This window comes from Callithrix jacchus, chromosome 20 (genome assembly GCF_049354715.1).
Source record: "Callithrix jacchus isolate 240 chromosome 20, calJac240_pri, whole genome shotgun sequence".
Taxonomy (NCBI): Eukaryota; Metazoa; Chordata; class Mammalia; order Primates; family Cebidae; genus Callithrix; species Callithrix jacchus.
The window spans coordinates 7,057,871-7,078,793 of NC_133521.1; the positions used below are offsets into that span (position 1 = coordinate 7,057,871).

Consider the following 20,923-nt stretch of genomic DNA (forward strand, 5'->3'; position numbering starts at 1 on the left):
TGTTCCTCCGAGGGCGGTTTAAGTCGCTTGCTCTTCTCTAAACATGGAGAAGAGACTATTTAGATGATCGAGGTTGGATTCAGGTGCATCCCCTGGAATGGGGTTTGGCATTAGCTTCACGTGGCCTAGAACAAAGGGGTTCTCCAAAGGAAAATTAGGGCAGGGATGCCGAGCAAGCGGAACCAGCAGATGTCTCCTTTAGTCCTTCCCAAAGGGAGAGCTGCAATGCATTGCAGACTATCAGAATGGTGATAAAAACAGATACAGTAGTCAAGACAATAGATGTGTGACAATAGATGGTTTTTTTCGGTCTTCAAGACCACAGCTAAGCATCACTATGATGTTATTTGAGGTTTAGCTTTGAAGTGGAAATGTACCTCAAACAGTAGAGCCAGATAAATATAAATAAATAATTGTAACAGTCTATACCAAAAGATTTCTTTGGTAATATTCTGTTGGAATTGATTTCTATCTCTTCATTTGTTAGGTTCCTGATAAGGTGGAAATTTCATTTCTTTGTGGAAAGGTACCTAAAATTTCTCATTATTTACCAATTAATGAAAACAAATGAAAATTTGAGAAAGAGATTCTGAAGAATAAAAGGATCAAATTGGGTCATTTCTAAAATGTGAGACTATAAGGTTTAACTTGCTAAGGCTTTTGAGGGGTTGAATTATTGGTAAATAATTATAGAACCACTTCTCTGAGGCTTTTAAAGTGATGTGTTACAGAGATTTAGGAAACTGTAAGATTGCAGATAAAGAATTTATACTGTTACTGTTTTTATACTTTACCTGCTGCTTTAAATGTGGCCTCCTATTTTAAAGTCAAAGGTTTATTTTCTCTCACTGCGTTCTAAATTTCCTACCACAGTGCATTTTGAGAAATGAATATAACAGCAATCTTGCTAGATGCCATATTCGTGGCAACTCCGTCCACCCCACACTCTCCACACCACACCCTGGAAAAAACCAACCCTCTATTGTTGGAACGAGAGAACATTTTTAGGAAAGGGAACCATTTTCTCACAGGATATAGAATGAATTTATCCTTTTATTAATTCAAAATGGATTTTCTAATGTTTATACATATCAAACAGGATTTCATCTCTTTCAGTCTTGTTTCAAAAGCCCAGACAGTACCATTCCCTGGTATTTAGTCCATTTGCTCATAAAGCAGAAGAGAAAGGCTACTTTGTTATGAAGAGTGTTAGATTTAGGATTTCAAGATTCAAGATTATTTCAAATTAATGCCTAAACTAGACTATAAAATGTAGGAATGATTCCAAGTTGTCCAAAGATTAAATAGTATTTTAACTGTCACCAAAACCTTTATCTTCTGGATGTATTTTTTTTTTTTTTTTTGCCTGTTCAAATTCTTTTTAAATACAACATTTTTGCTGTTTACATTTTTAAAAGTTACAGTTCAAAATAGTTTGTAATTGGACACTTTAATAAGATGCAGGAAAACACAGTTTTACTTTTTAATGAAGGACAGGTCTGTTGATAACATTTTTATTCTTAAGTGTTTTTATCTTATAGAAATGAAACAATATATTTAAAGTGTCTTCAGCTCTTCTGTTATTACCAAATTATGCATTTTCTTAGCCCATGTTCAGGAGAGACTATATATATTCTAAATTAAGAGCTACTGGCACCATTTTTAAAACAAGGCCTTGAATCTGCTGTGGCATGTGCTGGTAGAAATTTTGTATGAAGCTATTATTGAAGTAGATGATATTAAGGTCAAAGAAAAAAAACAGAAAATAATGTAACCCTACAGAGCTGTTCCTGAGAGAAAACCACATAGGTAACATCAAACACTAGCTGGAATCTTTCCAACAAGTAATTATCTGTGTGCTGTTTGCAGTGGTTGATTATGGGGACAAACCAAGGTTTAGCCAATTCAGCAAACATCTATGGAGTACCTGCATGTACCCGACGCCGTTTCAGGACCTGGGCCTACAGTAAAGATGACCCACACGATGCCTGGCCTGCAGGGCTTGGTGTTGAGCGATAAGAAGAGACGCATACCTGACAAGCCTATTTAAGACTCTTCTGGTTCTACAAAGAAGGCTTCTTGAAAATGGTAGCTTTGATTATTCTTTGATTTATTTACATTTGTCCTATCATCAGAAGATATGCAAAACGGACACATGCACATATATAAAATGAATAGGTTAGAAAGCATTTAAACAACTATTTCAGGTATATACTTGAAATGCATTTGGCATTTATCAAAGAAATGGTAAGTGTTGTCATCCGTGAGTGGCTGTATTAACATGTGGGGCAAGTTATCAGCAATTTTGTCAGGGATCTTAAGGAAATTTCCTGGATCTTCTATTCACTGGCAATTGTATAAATACTTCCCACAGCTCAGAGAACTAACAGGATGGAGTCTTAGAGAAAAGTCTTTTGAACCACAGATTTCTTTGTTACCAGAAGGAAAATGAAAGAAGGAATTTAAACACAGCTTGAAGGGAGGAAAATGCATGGGAAATGGGGCTGAGAGAGAGGATTTAAAAAAAAAATCATTAAGTGGAAAAAAATCCCCAAATGTTATTTCTGGTAGATTTCTTAGAAATTCGGTCAGAGGAGCTTGGTCTTCCCACCCTCATCAGGCCTCAGTAACAGGTACTTGAACAACTGAGCCCCCAATGTACATGCTACCCCACCCCTGAGCTAGTCTCTGCCCTCCTCTTCCCTCCTCTTGCCCCTGGAAGCTAACTGCCACCAACTGGCCTCTGGGTGGATTTGGCCGATGGAAGGCACCAGCAGAGGGAAGAGAGCAAGGTCAGGATATTTCTTCCTGCTGTCTCCCTGCTTCCCTGCAGAGAGTGTGAAGAAATGACCCTGAAAAGTTTCTGGCAGAGGATTCTTTCAGGATAGTGCCTCGTGCTCCGTGGCCCATCCTCCTCCCCTGGGCTCAAGCTCTCACTCCAGTAACACTTCTTCCTGCCTCTCCATCTTCATGGGAAGGTTTGCCAGTCGTGAGTTCTAAAAATCTCTTGTTGATTCCCCCTGACCCTGCCAACACCTCTGAAGGTTGTCCCTTCATTAAAACCTCTCCATTTGAGCTATGTGAGTTTAATTCCATTTCCTCCTGGCATCTCAGGGAACAAAGTATCCGTACAAAATCTCGCTTCACCTTCGGAGCCAACAGATTTGAGACATTTTGTCCTCTGTGGAACCATTAGTTATTCCATCACTGGTGTATCAGAAAAAAATCAGAAATGCAAACTCTTCTTTATTACAAATTCAGATTTTCATATTACCAAAGTTACATATTTTAAACAAAACTATTCGTCATAAGTTTTAAAAATTAACTACTGGAATAGTTACTGGATCTGAATGTAATTATAGATTTCATAATATTAAAGTAAATTATAGCTTTTATAATATTAAAGTAAAAATACTGAAAGAAGTATTTCTTAAAGAAACAAATGCTCAATCTCCAAGTAAATTTTACTGAATGCTCTTTTTTGTTTTTGAGACAGAGTTTCGCTCTTGTTACCCAGGCTGGAGTGCAATGGCGCCATCTCGGCTCACCACAACCTCCGCCTCCTGGGTTCAGGCAATTCTCCTGCCTCAGCCTCCCGAGTAGCTGGGATTACAGGCACGCGCCACCGTGCCCAGCTAATTTTTTGTATTTTTAGTAGAGATGGGGTTTCACCATGTTGAGCAGGATGGTCTCAATCTCTTGACCTCGTGATCCACCCGCCTCGGCCTCCCAAAGTGCTGGGATTACAGGCGTGAGCCACCACGCCTGGCCTGAATGCTCTTACAGTGTAAGAATATGCTAATATCTTGAGGAATACCACATTATTTTGTGAACTCATAAAGCCATTTTGAGTTTTTGTAAAATGAAAACCTTACCAAAATGTGTTTCGCTATTGGAAAGCTTGACAATTACTGCTATTTAGTTTAGGTTCTGGGGTACATGTGAAGAATATGCAGGATTGTTGCATAGGTACATTCATAGCAATGTGGTTTGCTGCCTCCATCCCCATAACCTATATCTGGCATTACTCCCCGTGTTGTCCCTCCCCAACTCCCTACCCCACACTGTCCCTCCTCAAGTTCCCACCAACAGATCACAGTGTGTGATGCTCCCCTCCCTGTGTCCATGTGTTCTCATTGTTCAACACCGGTCTATGCGTGAGAACATGCGGTGTTTGATTTTCTGTTCTTGTTGTTCTTGTATCAGTTTGCTGAGAATGATGGTTTCCAGGTTCATCCATGTCCCTGCAAAGGACAGGAACTCATCGTTTTTTTATGGCTGCACAGTATTCCATGGTGTATATGTGCCACATTTTCCCTGTCCAGTCTATCATCAATGGGCATTTGGGTTGGTTCCAAGTCTTTGCTATTGTAAACGGGTGCTACAGTGAACATACATGTGCATGTGTCTTTATAATAGTATAATCTTTTGGATATATATCCAGTAATGGGATCGCTGGGTCAAATGGAATTTCTGTTTCTAGGCCCTTGAGAAATCACCATACTGTCTTCCACAATGGTTGAACTAATTTACGCTCCCACCAACAGTGTAAAAGTGTTCCTATTTAATTTTTTAAGCTTGTAAACTTTATTTGCACATGTTTACAACAAAGAAGGATTTTATTGTTATCACATAAAATAGGTGATTTCTAGATTTTAAAGTCACAGATTGAAAGCAAGGCACAATAAAGTGTATTTCAAGATATAGATACCAACGAGGCATCCTTTTAGTTATCCATTCAGGGTAACCATCGATTTTACACCTACTGTCTACTATTATTTGAGGCCCTTACCAAAGTATTACAGGCTAGTTAGGAAACAAAACAATTAGAAAGTAATCTTTGACAAGTAAGCTATCTATAAATGGCAATGAAAGCTAGAATAAATTCAATGAAAATATCTATTTAATCCTAGTGTTTACTGGTCTAGAAAAACAGACTGAGTGAATTAGTATTTCTTTGGTTGTTGTGGTAACATACTGCATGCTGTAACAGTTTTAAGTCATTACAGGTGCATCGAAATGTATCTGTGGCTTTGTCACCACATTCTAAAATGTCATGAGTACTTTTTTCTGACCTCAATTACTATGAAGTTGGTTTCCAATATTTAATGAACCAAGAATATCAAGATGATAGGGAATTGTGAACGTGAGGCTTCCATAGCCTTTTCAATAAAGATCAGAATTTTGGAGTGCCTTGAACCTTAATCATTGATCCTTAATTCTTATTAAGTTAACTGCTCACTTTTTAAAGACCGAGACCCAGGAAGTATAAGTTTCTCTGAAACAATATATTCAGTGCAGTGGTTCTTGGGTACTGGCTTTAAGACCAGAAACAAAGAAAGGCTAAAATCCCATTTTAGTGTTCATTAGTTGAGAGCCCTTTGTTAAGCTATATGACCTCTGTGCATAGTTTTCTCATCAGCAAAGTCAGAAAAAGTATCTACCTGATGTGCCAATTATAAGGCTGGGATGAGAGAATCCGTGCAATCAACCCTCACTGACAGATGCTGCCCAGTTCATGAGTGCTGCTGCTGTCCTCCTGCCCAGGTACCCAGCTTGCAGGAGTGCCAGAGTTAGAGTCCCAAGGTGTTCTTCATGACCACATGCTTGATCCAGGCCTATCAGGTGAGTTGGCTCTTTCTGGTGGTTTTTCTTCTCTTGCTGTACAAAATTTCAGACAATAATGTCTGTCATTTATTTTTATAGATATAGTCCACTGAAAGTCCTCATTCTCAAATTTAAAACAAAGACTCTTCGTGTACCTCAATAGCAGTGTACACACAGTTGACACAGCTTCACAAACATACCATACATTTCTCTTTTTTTCTATATATATTCAACAAATGTATTTTGACTACCCACCATGTGACAGATATTTTTTGTTGGTGGAACCAGGTATCATCAGCAAACAACTGACCAAGCTTCTTGCCTTCTGTGGAAGGCGTCTGAGGAAGAGACCGGGTTTCATAGCAACATGTGATTCTCATTATAAACTTTATCACTGGAATACTAAAGCCAGATCATCCCCATCTCCTTGGTCAGGGTACCCACCTAATCCAGGCTGCTACACAATTGTGAAAGCCTTTGTTTGTTCTGCTGAAGCATCCTTAAAAAGATAACTCACAACTCAATATTTGGCTTTTCTTAAATATGATTTTTAATTTTTAAAATTTCTATCTAGAGATTTAATTGGAAAATTGATAATTTTCCATTTTCAATTAAATCTCTATTCCAATCAACATTATACCTTTTAGGTTGTCATTGCCATTTTTTAAGTTTAAGCCACTTTAGGGATTTTGAATTTGGCTGCCTGTAAATTAAAGGTGAAGGTAATCATTGTGTTGCATTAGTACATTTTGTCAACTGAGAGTGGTTTCCTTTTTCTTAGTGTAGGAAAAGTTTATTTTTCCAATGTAGAGTAATAAAGGAGGTAAAGAAAAACAAAATCAATGATTTACATGGATGAGAAAAGAAACTTTTCCTCAAGGATTAAGGAAAATTCATACCTTTTATGTCTTGAAAAGTTTTTAATTTTAATGTGCCCTTTAAATATTTTTAAAAATATGTCCTATTTTAAAATGTACTCTCTGAGAGAAGGAATTGATACCTGCATTTAAAATAAAAAATAGCATGCATAGAGACTGTTTTTCTAGTTGGTTGAAGCTTTTTCCCTCCCTCCTTTACATCAGTGAACCAGCATCTTGCCGGTCAGACCCTACAGCACACTTGGGCTCATGAAGTGTCTGACACATCCTCTTTGGAGGATCTACCATGCCCCTGCTCCCATGACTACATGAATTCTTCTGTATGTCTTTTCTCACAGCTGAGTACTCTCTTCCTGACCCCCCTGTGGAGTGGGGAAAGGAGGCTTTGACATTGTGCTTGTGCGAACATAACTGAAAGCTTTCCGAGTCTCCTGCATCTTCATAGATGATTTTTTATTTTATGCTGGGACAGTAGTTTTTTAAATAGAATATTTTCCCATGGAAATCACCCACAATGCTGAGAGTACACCTTGCAAAAGGTAAGTCTAGAATATGGGGTGCCTCCTCAGCATGGCCCAGAAGCTGAAGTTAGGACTCTCTGGAATACCAAAAACAAATTTATAGCAGTTCATTAGTGTAAGAAATTATAAAAACTGTGTGGCGCCATTACCCATAGATGAAACAAAGAGCCACCACGCAAGCACAGACCCAAAGCCCTGAAGAGGAAACCCTTGATGGGGCTCTCATTTATTTTGTGGAAACCCACTTGCCTGTTTTGAACCAGTTTTCTTTAAAGCATATGTCTCACTGTGCAAAGAAAATGGTGTATATATCCTAGTCACTTGGCAAAAATTCTGTCATTCCTTCAGGGAGATCCATTTTCGGCCTGAAGCACGGAGCTGGTAATAGATGGGATTTAAACTTCCAAAAGAAAGACCCTACTGCAAATTTAGAGAGTTATTTTTTTCTTTTGTTCCCCATAATATTGTTGCTAGATGGGACTACCTTTTTTGCCTAGAGGTTAAATATAGAGGCCTAAATCAGTTTACTCCCACTCATTCTAAATGAGAACATGTTTGTTTCTGTTCAATGAGATGAGAATATTTGGGGTGCTTCATGATATCTCCATCACTCACTGCATTTTTCCATTTGATGTATATTTCCCTATGTATTTAATTTTCAAATGCCCTTTAAAAATCCATTTGATATTAAATGTAAAAAAAAGCAAGATGCAAAATTATTATAGGCTGCATTTACAGAAATTATAAAATGTATAAACTATGGAGGGAAATTTGTAGAGTAAACACATTGCTTTATTATTTTCCTTGGTTATGAGTATAGTTTTTGAAACCTGCTTTGTAGTTTTGGTGTTTTCTCACCATTGGCACCGTCGAGGCATTTTTCCCTCTTTTTCAGCCTTGCAAATCACATGTGAGGAAGCTCGTAGAGTGCCTCTAAGACAGGCTGTTCCTTTGCTTTCACCAATACATCATTCATCATTAGAACTAGAAAACTTTTCTTCCCAGTGCAAGTACATTCCTTTCAAAATCACTTCTCTTTTTTGTGAATGATGTCTAGTGTCTAAGAAATTAGGTAACCTTTATTATGTACATTGCTCTAATCAAAGCATCATTTTGTGAGGTGAACTCAAGGTTACATGTTTAAGAAAAGCATCGGGTTAATTCCATTAGAAAAACTGTCTTATTGATAAACCTTTAACCATTGGAAAGACACCATTAGGAGGCCACACAGGTGTGTATAGCTGGATAGAATTTGACAACTGACAAAAAAACAATAGCCTACATTTGCAGAGTGCGGTCTTTTTAAGAACCAACATATCTTTCACCAACAAATATGTATTTACCTCAACATGAGACTTTCATGTGGTTATTAATATCACATTTTTGAATGTCCAAACTTTGGGGTGTAATCCAGCAGAGGTAAACTTATTTGCCTAAGGTCTTTCAACTGACAGAGGTAGAATTATTTTCTATCCCCTGGCTCTAAAAACCTGTCTGGATTCTCCTGCAACACCATCCTTCAAAAAGACACTTCCACTGATTCCAATGATGGTGATGTCATGCTTTAGCAAGTAGTTAGCTGTGACTTAACTTTAAATATGGAATCTTCATTTTACTATTAAGCAATGAGGTTTAGTTTGAAAATTCTTAAAGATGATAAACGCCTCTCCTTTTTTTCTTCTTCTCTTTTGTCCTGAACGATGTTCCATATGTATTACTGCCAGAAACAGATTCTTGACGTTCCCGTTAAGCTTCTCCACACCTTGTAATCATTTCTGCAGCTGTTAGCATTGCCAACAATTATATTTCCAGTTTTAAAAAATTGTTACAAAGATGCAGAGAGAAAAGAGGAAAGCCAAGGAATAAGCCACAAGCAATTACAGGATATTTTTGTGATGTGACATTTTGGGAACTGAGGGGTAATGTGTCACTGATACTGCACTACCTTTTCATATCTAGGTTTTAATCTTTTGTATGAAGATAAAATTCACGTGCCTTAAACCTGACCATGACGTAGTAATAGGCATTTATTTTTCTAATTTTCATACCATCCACGTTTTAACTATGAGAAGAGTGCATATGTTGTATGATGGTGCCAAGAAGTAGATGTGTACAATTTACTAATACATCCTTTGGAAAATGTGTGTTAATAACATGCTAAGGAGTAAACTGACGGTGTGCAAAGGGAGCCCATGAGTTTGAATAAATGGATTGTACACCTTGCTCTTCCCAATTGGAGATTTAACAGGATTTGATGACCTAATGAGTTTATTTCTGAATGATTTATATTTCTTTGTCAGTTCAGTGAGTTAGTATTTTAAATATTTTTAAATCCCATTTTATTGAGATATGGTATTACTGTTTCTTTCCCATCACCTAACAGAAAGTTAAGCTACTCCTCTCCCACCCAACTTTTGTTCCTACCAATATTTTTTTTACAGTTAGAAGCTGATTGGCTTGACATGTCTTAGGATATCACCCAAGGACAGCTTCATTTTATAAATACCAACCTCATTTTCCTGAATGTTTTCAAAAAGATGGAATTTATCCTCATATGGTATATTCAGATTTGTAATTTTAGAAAGGGTCATGTGAACATGGTATTACACAGCTATGGAAGTCTGTCAGAGATCTTGTTTTGGGATAGAAGGACTCAGACATCCAAACTTTTAAACTAATAAAATTATTAAATTTTAAGACTTTGTAACAATGTTAATTTGAGATGTATAATATTTTGCTTAAGGTATGCTTTGCTTTGCAAAATGTGTCTGCTTCATTTTCACATTATGTTGGAAGCTTAACATGAAAGAACATGGTTGAGAGGAGACCACAGGTAAGCATACTGTAACAAAAGTTAGTGCCATCATGTTTGTGTCTTTGCCTGTGGTTTTTTAAGTGTATAATGCTTAATGTTGATTTGGCCATCAAATTCAGTTTTCTTTTGTTAAAAGAATTTCTGTAAATTAGAAATGTACTGAATCCTTTATTTAGCAGACCAAAGATGGGTAACGATGGCTGATCAGGTTTAAACCACAGTAATTTGAAAATGAAAATACCTAAATAATGTCCTTTCTCTTCCACTCAATGTTTCTTTACCAAATAAAGTCCAGTCTGCTCTGAATTTGTTGCCAGTAGGAGCAATTTTATAGTGAATCATGGTTTAATATACCTTGAAAATGGCACATCTGTTCTGTGATAGCATACTGGTTTTAGCCTCTTTGTAAAATACGAAGAAGAGTTTGTGAACCAGAATAATCTGGAACCTGGCAATTGAAATACCATTCAAAGCAAATGTTTTATCTAGTAACTAGAACTAACTGTTAGGCCTCATGACAGTTCAACGTTTACTAAACAACTTTAGTAACAGGGTAAGCCCTCTGTATCCAGAGCAGAGACTAGAACACCACATTTACCTATACGAATTCTGCCTTTAGCTATCTGAAAGGGCCCAGAACTATTGCGGCAAGCAAAGAGTCTTTGTAATATCCTAAAATCCTTATAGTACTCTGTATTTTATACATTTTAATAGCTAGTCTAACAAATAACAAGTACCGTGCTTCATTCTCTGCATGCATTATTACAATTAATCATTGAGATAATCTTACAAAGTAAGTACTTTTGTCTTGGCCTACAGGTAAGAAAACAAAAGTTAAATAGATCGCCCAGGGCCTTGCTGGAACGTGCTGAGCAGGGATTTCAGCCTGTTCAGTCAGACCCTGGAAGCTGTGTTCTTTTTTTTTTTTTTTTTTTTTTTTTATTGTCTTGTTTTTTGTTTTTTTTTTAATTTTTTATTGGATTATAGGTTTTGGGGTACATGAGCAGAGCATGCAAGACAGTTGCGTAGGTACACACATGGCAGTGTGCTTTGCTTTTCTTCTCCCCTTCACCCACACTTGGCATTTCTCCCCAGGCTATCCCTCCCCACCTCCCCCTCCCACTGGCCCTCCCCTTTTCCCCCCAATAGACCCCAGTGTTTAGTACTCCCCTTTCTGTGTCCATGTGTTCTCATTTTTCATCACCCACCTACACAAGAACAGAAAATGGAAGCTGTGTTCTTAACCATTAGCAGCGCATTGTCCCAGACATGCCCTACGTGATGAGCCTCATAACCAGTTTTATGATGGATAGTATTATCCCCATTTCACAGATGGCAAAACTGAAGTCCAGAGACTTTAAGTGACCTACCCAAAATTATAGTCATGAGCAGTGGCACTGGGATGTAGGGTCTTGGCACTCTACCTCTCGTGGTCCTCTTTCTTGTTTGGAATAGGTCTCCACTACCACTACTCGGTTCCCTGCTGATGCTGGAAAGGATGTATTTTATGCATTTCTGTTTCTAGCTTGGAACAAAACACTCTGTGGGTCTCTGCTTGATCAGTGACCCCTCCAAACTGCACCCCACTACAGCAGGATGGCATAAGATGCTTCGATACACAGCATCTTTTTGTTCCCACCTCACCCCGGAGTTGTAATAGGTAGAGCAGGCCAAGTGTAAAAGAGATGATTTGTCTCGGTCACCACTAGTTTCCCTTTTCTCGGCCTTGTATTTAACGGGAATATTCTTTAGTTCCCCTTATGTTCTAAAGCACCTCCCCACCCCAAAAATAGCAAAAGAGCTGTGAGTCATTTTCACTTTAGTGTGAATGTGCCTTCCTGATTTCGCCAAGGCTGTTTGGCCTAATCATTTTAATGTAATTCAGATTAGAATTTAATAGCAGAATGAGAGTCTCTGGATATCTTGGCTTCTTCCCTGAGAATAACAAACTGGGAATTGTTGGTCTAGACATCAAGAGAACCAGAGACCTATTGCTCAGAGATGTTTGGGCTGTACAATTGCTGTAGATTTGGCATTTGGAGCTGTCTTTTTTGAGCAATGGCCTTCTCAGCCCAGGCTCTCTCGCTCTTTCCCTGTCTCCACTTGAACCAGGTGGACTCTTGCCCTCCACTCCTTCCGACTTGACGGTGATACAGAGAACATTCTCCATCCTTCCGGTGATTGCATTCCTTCATCTCTGTGGGGCCCCAGTGCAGATGGAGCGGCTCTTGGGAGCAGCCTGGGCTTATAGTGCAGCTCTCTGCTACCTGCAGCAGGCTGGTATTCAGGGAGCTTGGATGCACCACTGATGGTTATTGTAGGTATGGAAACTAATGACAAAGAAGGGAGAAAATAATACCAAGCGGTTGGTTTGGCTGAACACAAGTAAAGACACTTACAGTCACTGGTGTGAACTGCTCATTATCAATGTCTGATTACAATGCTGCACACTAATGATACGCATGTCATTAAATGTGTCAGCTTAACTTTGTTGTAAAATTTATGACAACATTAAATTTTATTCACATGCTCAGCCTTCATAATTTATTGCTTATGTAGCATGGTTATAACTCCAAGACGGTGTTGTCTTGAAGACTACACTGCTTATCCGTGAGTCTCGTTTCCTGTTCATTTGAAATGTTTGCATCACAGTACAATAGTCGCCAGCTCTGTCTTAGGCACGACCAGTACCCAAGCAATTCCACTTGCCCAGTGACTGAAGCTGAGGGAATTACTCCCCTCTCTTTATGAATTCCCTTGTTGTGTATTATTGGTTAATTCAACCAACTCTTATTTGACCCTAACATGTAACATGCATTGTGCCAGGTAGTGTGGATTTAGAATATGGATTAGAAACTGATTCTGTCCTCAAATTGCTCCTGGTCTAGTAGAGAATCATTTCACTTTGTAGATGATTGTTCAAGAAGGAAGGATGTTCAAACATGAATAAAAGACTGTGCCTCTTCTGACGCTGTAGGTGTGGAATAACAAAGCTGTTCCTGTATTTGGTTTCCAGAAAACATCTCCAAAGCTATACCAGTCATCATTTTGTGCTTTCAGAAATGAGTAACATTGTAGGATAGTACTTATTGCATTGCCTTAGCTTTGTGTGCTAGCTGAGCATTTGTAAATGGAAGGCATTCATGGGTAGCATGTGTTCCCTTTAGCCAAATGCACAGTGGTAGTGCCTTTTTAGAATCCAAGCTAAAGATGTCATCAGACACCACATCCACATACTTCAGCTAGAAGAACTTTGCTATTTACAACAAAGGCAAATGCTGTCAAGAAGTAGGCTTAGTATCTCAGGAAGCGGAGCCAAATATGTTCTTGAAATTTATAAGTTGACCTAAAAATAATGTTTTGGGAAGCCATGGCTTGCCATCAGCTCTCAAAAAATTGAGCTTGGCAGGAGAAATCAGGGTCAGGAATGGAGCAGGGCTAGTCAACAGCAGACAGAACAGAGACGGCTAGTATTGTTCCTGAAGTCCAGTGATTGCCCGGGTTCTAGTGCGGTACTGGCAGTGGACTAAATAAGTGGATCAACCCTAGGGTGGAGAGAAGGTTCATATGGAGAGAATGTAAAGAACTGACTTTTAGCCCTTCCAAAGAATTATATGTTCCAACCAACAATATCCTGGATGACTGTGCAGTTTACGGCTTTGGTATACCGGTAGCAAATAAAATAGCCCTGTGAAATAGCAAGGAAGTCAAATGATAGCAACCAGGTTTAAAGCAACCTCATTCTCTCTTCTGAATGGACCAGTGATTAAATGCAAGGTATCAGCTTAGAAAATGCATGTATTAGTAAATGCCTAAATGAGGAAAGATCTGGGCATGCCTAAAGCCCATGTCATTTTTCTCTCTCCGCCCCAAACCTGTGCTATGTGATGAGTTGCATATATTAGAAACATTGCCACTGCCTGCTTCTTCCAGCTGGGACATGAGGATCATCTTTGAATTCTCCTCAGCTCTCCACACCCACAGGGCAGCAACCCCTCATGTCTCTTTAACTATTTCTCAAATATCTGCCTTCATTTTCAATCTCATGGCCTTGGCTGTGGGTAGATAGCCTCTTGAGAGAGGGTTTCTTGCTTCCATTCCCCCCACCCAACCTTCAATCCATCTTCCAAACCCATGTCAGTGGCTTCTCCTGCTTGCACAGAAAATTAAGTTCCGTTTGCATTTGAGCCTTGGCGGCTCACTTTCCCAGCCTCACCTTCAGTGACCCCCTCTCTGCCCTACCGCAATCCTTCTGAGCCCGTCTCTCTTCTCTCAACATGCCAGGCAACTTCACACCACTATTCCTTGCCTATGCTCTTCCACTGGCCCAGCTCACTACCTCTTTGAAATGTTCCAGCCCCTTCCAGGCAGAATTAGTCATTTTGTATTCGTATTTCTAAAACCAAGATTCCATTCTCTGTTTATCATGGCAATGATAGTTATTTACTTGTCACTCTTAGTTAGCTTTTTAACACCTGGCACAGTAACTGAAACAGAGTAGATGCTCAAACATGGATTTATTTTTAACTTCAAATGAGATGAGTATTTGAGGATGCCAGAATCTTTGGGTCAAAAAGATGTGGCTTGGTTTTTATATCAGTCATGGCTCTTTGTTTCAAGTAGTAAAACAACCTTAGCTCATTAAGGCAGGAAGGGAAAGAATTCAAGGCTGTTGAGTTGCTTACAGGCTCTGAGAGGTTCATGGAGACAGATGTTGGTGGCCCCAGAGGAAGGAGCAATACAAAGACTCTCCACAGAGAACCCATTCTCCCACTGCTGCTGGGTGCAGACTCTGGCTGCATCTCCCATACCCCAAGCCTGATGCCAGACTCTGCTGCTCCCTCTGAATAGGAATGTGGCTCCCAGTGCAGCTGCCACCCCAACCCAAATGGATTCCCCACAGCCCCTCCTCACCCCATGTCATGCCAAAAGTCAACACTATCTGATTGACTGAGCCTGGATCACATGTCTGAGCCCTAGCTGCAAGGGAGGCTGGGAAAGCAAGCATCTGGCTTCTGTGGAGTTGTTGGTCGCTGCCCCCCATCAATACTCATGAGGTACTGGGCATGGCCATGGTGGCTCACACCTGTAATCCCAGCACTTTGGGAGGCCGAAGCAAGGGGATCACTTACGGCCAGGATTTCAAGACCAGCATGGACAACACAGTGAGACCCCCATTTCTACTGAAAGAAAAAAGTACAAAAATTATCCAGGCATGGTGGTGTGCACCTGTGGTCCGAGCTACTGGGGAGGCTGAAGCAGGAGGATCACTTGAGCCCAGAAGGTCAAGGCTGCAGTGAGCTGTGATGGTGCCACTGCACTCCAGCCTGGGCAACAGAGTGAGATCCTGTCCCTACCCCACTGATAAATTCATGCAAACAAACTCATGAGGTGAGAAATCCCCAGATTCAGCTCAGTTACTGGGTGGCGCTGCAGATGAGGGGCAAGGGTGATAGAAGGTGCAAAAAGAATGACAGATGTCCACTAGAACTTTCAGAACACCAGAACCCTGGTTAAGAGCTTCCTTTAATGGTATGTCTGAGACTTAGCAGGAAAACCATGGCATACTCAAATTGAGTGACTGGAGGATAATTGAATAAAGCGAACATTTACAAAGGATGGGCAGGATGCAGGGAAGCCACCAGGAACAGCTGCACTCCAGGGCCAGTAGCACTGGAGAGCTTTTACCACCCCAGGCCTGAAGAGGCAAGGGGAAGGGTGCTTACCAGACCTGGAGACAAACACAAGGTTTTATGTGTGGAGAGGTCCCTGGCAGGAGCCAAGACTGCATTAGAAAGACACAGCCAGCCAGGGCAACTCCTCAGTAGGGAGTTAAGTACTCCAATTCTTTCTTCCTTCCCTACGGTCCCCTACGGGGGCTTTTCAAAAGCCCTGTGTGGAAGCCAGAGGGCCAGGGAGCCCTTAGTCCTCTAAATGAGCACAGAGCATGTTGTAGAGGGGCAGAGAGTGGATCTGGAGGACCAAGTAGAAGACAAGCTGCCTATGAGACTTTATCAATATGTCACTAACATTTTTCTATTCACTTTATTCAATATCTCCTTTGGGGATGTCACTTCACATTTTAAGAACCTGAGCCCAGAAGATCGATGTGATCTCAAAGTGTCCTTCTCCTATTGAATTTAACAAACTGCTATTTCCCCCCCTCATTTGCTGTTTAGAATGCTCTATCATATGGCTCAACAATTTGTACCATTAAAGGTTAGCAAATGCCAGCCAAAAAGTCATGGTTTTCCTTCCTGGGCTTGGGAAAAGAGGATGTGGCATGTGACCTGCACAAACACAGTGTCAAGAATCTCTCTTTGCAAGTCTCCGTGTAGAAATTCTCCAGGATTTGTGTCAGCACACGAGATTCCCTGCTGCTCATCTCTGCCTCCTCTTCATTAATATCTACCCTCCTAAATAAGGCACATGGAAGAATGGTCATGAAATTGAACCCCATACAATTACTAGCAGCTGTGGGTCTCCCCAAGGATTCAGGCACTGTAACCCCTGATCCTTTCAAAGCATCTGGTAACTTGTGCTAAAATAACCATTTACTTTGAAAAAGCATACTGAAGAGAAAGCTTCATCCTTTGTCTTTGCATGGATGTTGGGTTCCATTACAGAATATGGAAACATTGTTTTCTCATAAACCCTAACTATGAGAATTGTAATCATGTGTTATTTAGGTAAAAGAATATCCATTTCTCCTTTTTAAAAATTACAATAATAGAATTATTTTTTAGATGCAAATGATGGAGAAGGACACAGGAAAGGGCAAAAGTCACCCTTTCTGTGTGCCCACTTCCCTTGGTCCCCCCTCAATATTAACAATACGGCAGAAAAAGATTTTTCTAACCACATGATTACAAGTGTGTCCTCAGGGATGGCTGAGGATGTGGTCTTGGAACAGTATTTACTTCTCCTTCAAGGTCCAGGCAGCCCGTGGGTCTTCAAGCCCAAGACAGAAAGTACACCGTGTCTCAGTCTGGGAGAACAAAACCCATTTGCAAAGCTGGAAACTTGGGTGGTGTCCCAGGACAGCCACTTCCAGGGGACTCCAGAGCCACTTCTGTTTACTTAAGGATTAATTGTTCATTTCTGATTTACCACTCTCCTGCTAAAATAGGAACTTGCTGTCTTATATTTTTTAAAGGTGAAGGAATCAACTAATAATAAATATCTGAAATTTCTAGGTATGATTTTTGACATTTGTAGACACCAATTCTTTGCCAAGAGCAGAATATATATGCTTTTGTTAGAGTGTCATGAAATGAATATAATTGATATTTAATGTGAGCATAAGAAATGCTTGTTTCCAGTGTTGCACCAAACACAGTTTTCTATATGGATTTTAGGGATGTGTTGCAAGGATTTTGAAAGCTGCTTTTCTGTGCTTTGTCTTTCAGAAAGAACTCCCTGACCTGGCCCACCCTGGCTCTTCTCTTGACTCCTGGATCACATGGTGTCAGTATCCCTCTTCTGATCGCAAGTAGTGTTAATGAGCTGGCTTTTGTGTACCAGGCTCATCTGAGCAGATTCGAAGTTCCTGGAGGGCAAGGAAGTTGTTCCAGGATGACACAAATAGCCATTTGACTGAGTTCCTCCATCCTTCTTTTCCATAGCTTTCCTACAAGACCCCAAACCTCTGTCTTCATTACAACTATGGCAAATATCCATGCTGGACGAATACAAATGCCCACCCTTGGCAGCCGGCTCTCTCACCCATAGCCTATTCACCACAGATGTTACCTCCTTAAACACACACACACACACACACAGCCGGATGTGGTGACACACACCTGTAATCACAGCGCTTTGGGGGGCCGAGGTGGATGGATCACGAGGTCAGGAATTCAAGACCAGCCCGGCCAAGATGGTGAAACCCCATCCCTACTAATAATACAAAAAATTAGCTGGGTGTGGCGGCACACGCCTGTAGTCCCAGCTACTCGGGAGGCTGAGGTGGAGAATTACATAAAACAGGGAGGTAGAGGTTGCAGTGAGCTGAGATCGCACCACTGCGCTCCAGCCTGCGCAACAGAGAAAGACTCCATCTCAAACACACACACACACACACACACACACACACACACACACACACACACTCACACTGTGGAATGACTCCATCATCTCTCCTAGGTTACCGCAGTTGGTTTCCCATCATCCATTCTGAAGGCCTCCCATCAGTTCTTTACACAGCAGAGTTACATTTTTAAAATGCAAATCTGATTGTATAACTCCTTACTTAAAATTGTTCAATAGCTTCCTATTTACCATTCAAGAAAGACAACACTTCCTAGAGCCTAGAAGGTCTTGCGTGGGCTGACCCCACTTGCCTCTCTAACTCATTTATAATAAGTTCCCCTTTGTCTCCAACCCCCAAGTCCCATTGGCCTTCTTCCGGTTCTCAGTTGCTTTCCCCTGCCCCTGGGCTCTTGCACATGCTAAGTCTACCTGGAAGGCTCTTCCAATCCCCTTCAATTAGTAAAATTTCCTATTCATCATTCTCTGTTAAATCAACACTTTATGAGTGAAACCTTCCTTAAGGTCCCGTGTGTGGATAGCTTTGCCATGCACCTGTCCTTCAGATTTCCAGCAGTCGATAATTAAGCAATTATTTTTGAGCATTTGTTTAATGTCTGTCTTTCCTATACGACTGAAGTCCGTGAGGGCATATGCCAAATCCATTGTATTCGGATCCAGGTTTTATTCATCGTTATGTCTGCTGCACCACATCTGGTACATGGTAAACTCTTCCATAAATATTATCTTAAATACAGAAAGAGGTCTGGTGGCTCAGGCCTTTAATCCCAGCACTTTGGGAGGCCAAGGCAAGAGGATCACTTGAGGCCAGTAGTTCAAGACCAGCCTGGGCAACATAACAAGGCCCTGTTTCTACAGAAAATACAAGAGCTAGCCTGTCATGGTCCCAGCTATTCGGGAGGCTGAGGTGGGAGGATCACTTAAGCCCAGGAGCACTTGGCTGCAGTGAGCTTCGATCAAAACACTGCACTCCAGCCTGGGTAACAGAATGAGACTTCATCTCTTAAAAGTAAATAAAATCATAAATGAAATATAAAATAATAAAAAATAAAATGCATAAAGAGGGGAAAGAAGGAAGAGAGAGAACAGAAAGTAGGAACAGAGTAAAGAAGGTGTGAAGGAAGTTGAAAGATTGTTAAAACACTAGCTCAGGTGCCTACTTTTAAAACTATTCAAGTGCTTCCACACTTACGACTTAAAATTGCTTTTTTGTTGTTGCAGTTCTGCTGTGGAATTTGCTAAAATCAGTTTCTTTTAATATCTTCCTTTGGACTACATGCTGTGTATAAAAATAAATGTTTGTCATGTAGATCCTCGTCCTCAGCCTGACTCAAATACTCAGCTGCCTGCTGGACACCTCCACCCGGATTTCCTACCAACCAATATATGCAGTACTTAACTCATTATATGCCTTCCCCTAAAAACTCTGATCTCTTTCTCATTGCAATACCCCAGTTCATGACTCTACAACCCACCAAGAGCTAGATTCCTGGCTTGCTGATGGCACAGCCTATCAACCACCAAATCCCACTGATTTGCCAAACAAATATCTTGCCCACCTCCATTCCTGCTGCCATCATGCTAGTGCAGTCACTTATTTTGTCTCGCCTGAAGGATTGCAGTAATCTGCTAATTGGCCTCTGAGTTCCAAATTCAGGAACCTCCAACCCAACCTCCCCTGAATTGCCCCCAGAGCTCTTTCTTGAATGTGCCAATCTTACCACGTCAGTTTCTGTAGATAATTCCCCAATGACTGGCTATTGTCCTTGGATTAACAGGGAAACATAACGTGGCATTTTGTTCCTCATCCTGTGTCTTGCTGTCCAGCCTTATGTCTCATTGCTTCTTGAACTCTAGTCACATGGAGCTGCTTGCCCTCTCCATACCAACCACGTGGTGCTGATAGACACCATCATGTCCCCCTGCCTGGAATGCCTCCACCCCAGATGATTTGGCAAACTTCTCACCCTTCAAGTTCAAATGAAGTTATTCCCTTTACACTTGCTTTGTTCCTTGTGACAGGAATGGGGCAGGAAGTCTGGTTAGAGGTTACCGATATGGTCCAACTGAGGCTAGGGTAGCAGCTGACAGAAGGGAGTGGAGAAGGCCTAGGACATGCTCTAAATGTTGAGTTTTCTGGACCTGCCGAAGGATTGGATGTGCGGGTGAGAGAGGAGGGGAGGGATCCAGGAGGAATCCTAATCAGAGTAGGCAGTTACCACAGCAGGAACAAAATTATAAGGAAAAATATTTACATACCGTTATCTGACTTCAATAACTATCAACTCCTGAGTCCATTTTTTTTCTTTATACTCTTACCTGCCTCTTCCCCCTGCCCACCCTTACACACATAGTGAATTATTTGGAAACAAATCCAAGACATTTCATAATTTCATCTGTAAATATTCCAGCCCCATCTCAAAAATAAAAAGACTCTTTAAAAAACATAACCATAGGCTGGGCCGGGTGGCTCACACCTGTAATCCCAGCACTTTGGGAGGCCAAGGTAGGTGGATCACCTGAGGTCAGGAGTTTGAGACCAGCCTGGCCAACATGGTCAAACCTCATCTCTACTCAAAAATACAAAAAAATTAATCGGGCATGGTGGTGGGTGCTTGTAATCCCAGCTACTCGAAAGGTTGAGGCAGAAGAATCTCTTGAACCCAGGAGGCAGAGGTTGTGGTGAGCCAAGATCACGCCACTGCAGTCCAGCCTGGGTGACAGAGTGGGACTCCATCTCAAAAACAAAACAAAAAACCCCATATAATACCACACCTAAAAATATTAATGAAGAACTAATGAAAAATTAATAATATGGCTTTATATCACCAGGTATACATTTAGTGTTTACAGTTTCCTGCTTGTCTTCTTTTTTCCAATTATTTTATTTTTTGTTGTTTGTTTGTTTGAATTGGGATCTAAATTGTTCGTGTATATTGATTCATTGCTATGTTCCTTAAGTCTCTTTAAATCCCCCATCGTGTCTCCCCTGCCCCTCCTCTCCCCTCTTTGCCCTTCCCTCTTTCTCCCTCACTCATTTTCCTATTTTAGTTGTT

The 20,923-nt window shown here is 40.7% G+C and overlaps 1 protein-coding gene across 32 annotated transcripts in view; it reads left to right on the forward strand.

The window, feature by feature from the left end:
• The window catches only part of LOC128930265 (uncharacterized), a 54,758-nt gene that overhangs the window by 2,896 nt on the left and 30,939 nt on the right, over window positions 1-20,923 (forward strand). For 11 of the 32 annotated variants that reach the window (XR_013530159.1, XR_013530153.1, XR_013530154.1 and 8 more), the window contains exons 2-6: window positions 5,411-5,625; window positions 6,824-7,024; window positions 9,750-9,839; window positions 11,934-12,142; window positions 17,231-17,288. The gene's annotated coding sequence lies outside the window, so the exon portion shown is untranslated. The remainder of the gene's footprint in view (window positions 1-5,410; window positions 5,626-6,823; window positions 7,025-9,749; window positions 9,840-11,933; window positions 12,143-17,230; window positions 17,289-20,923) is intronic. The other 21 variants (XR_008478098.2, XR_013530161.1, XR_013530156.1 and 18 more) reach the window with 12 other exon arrangements.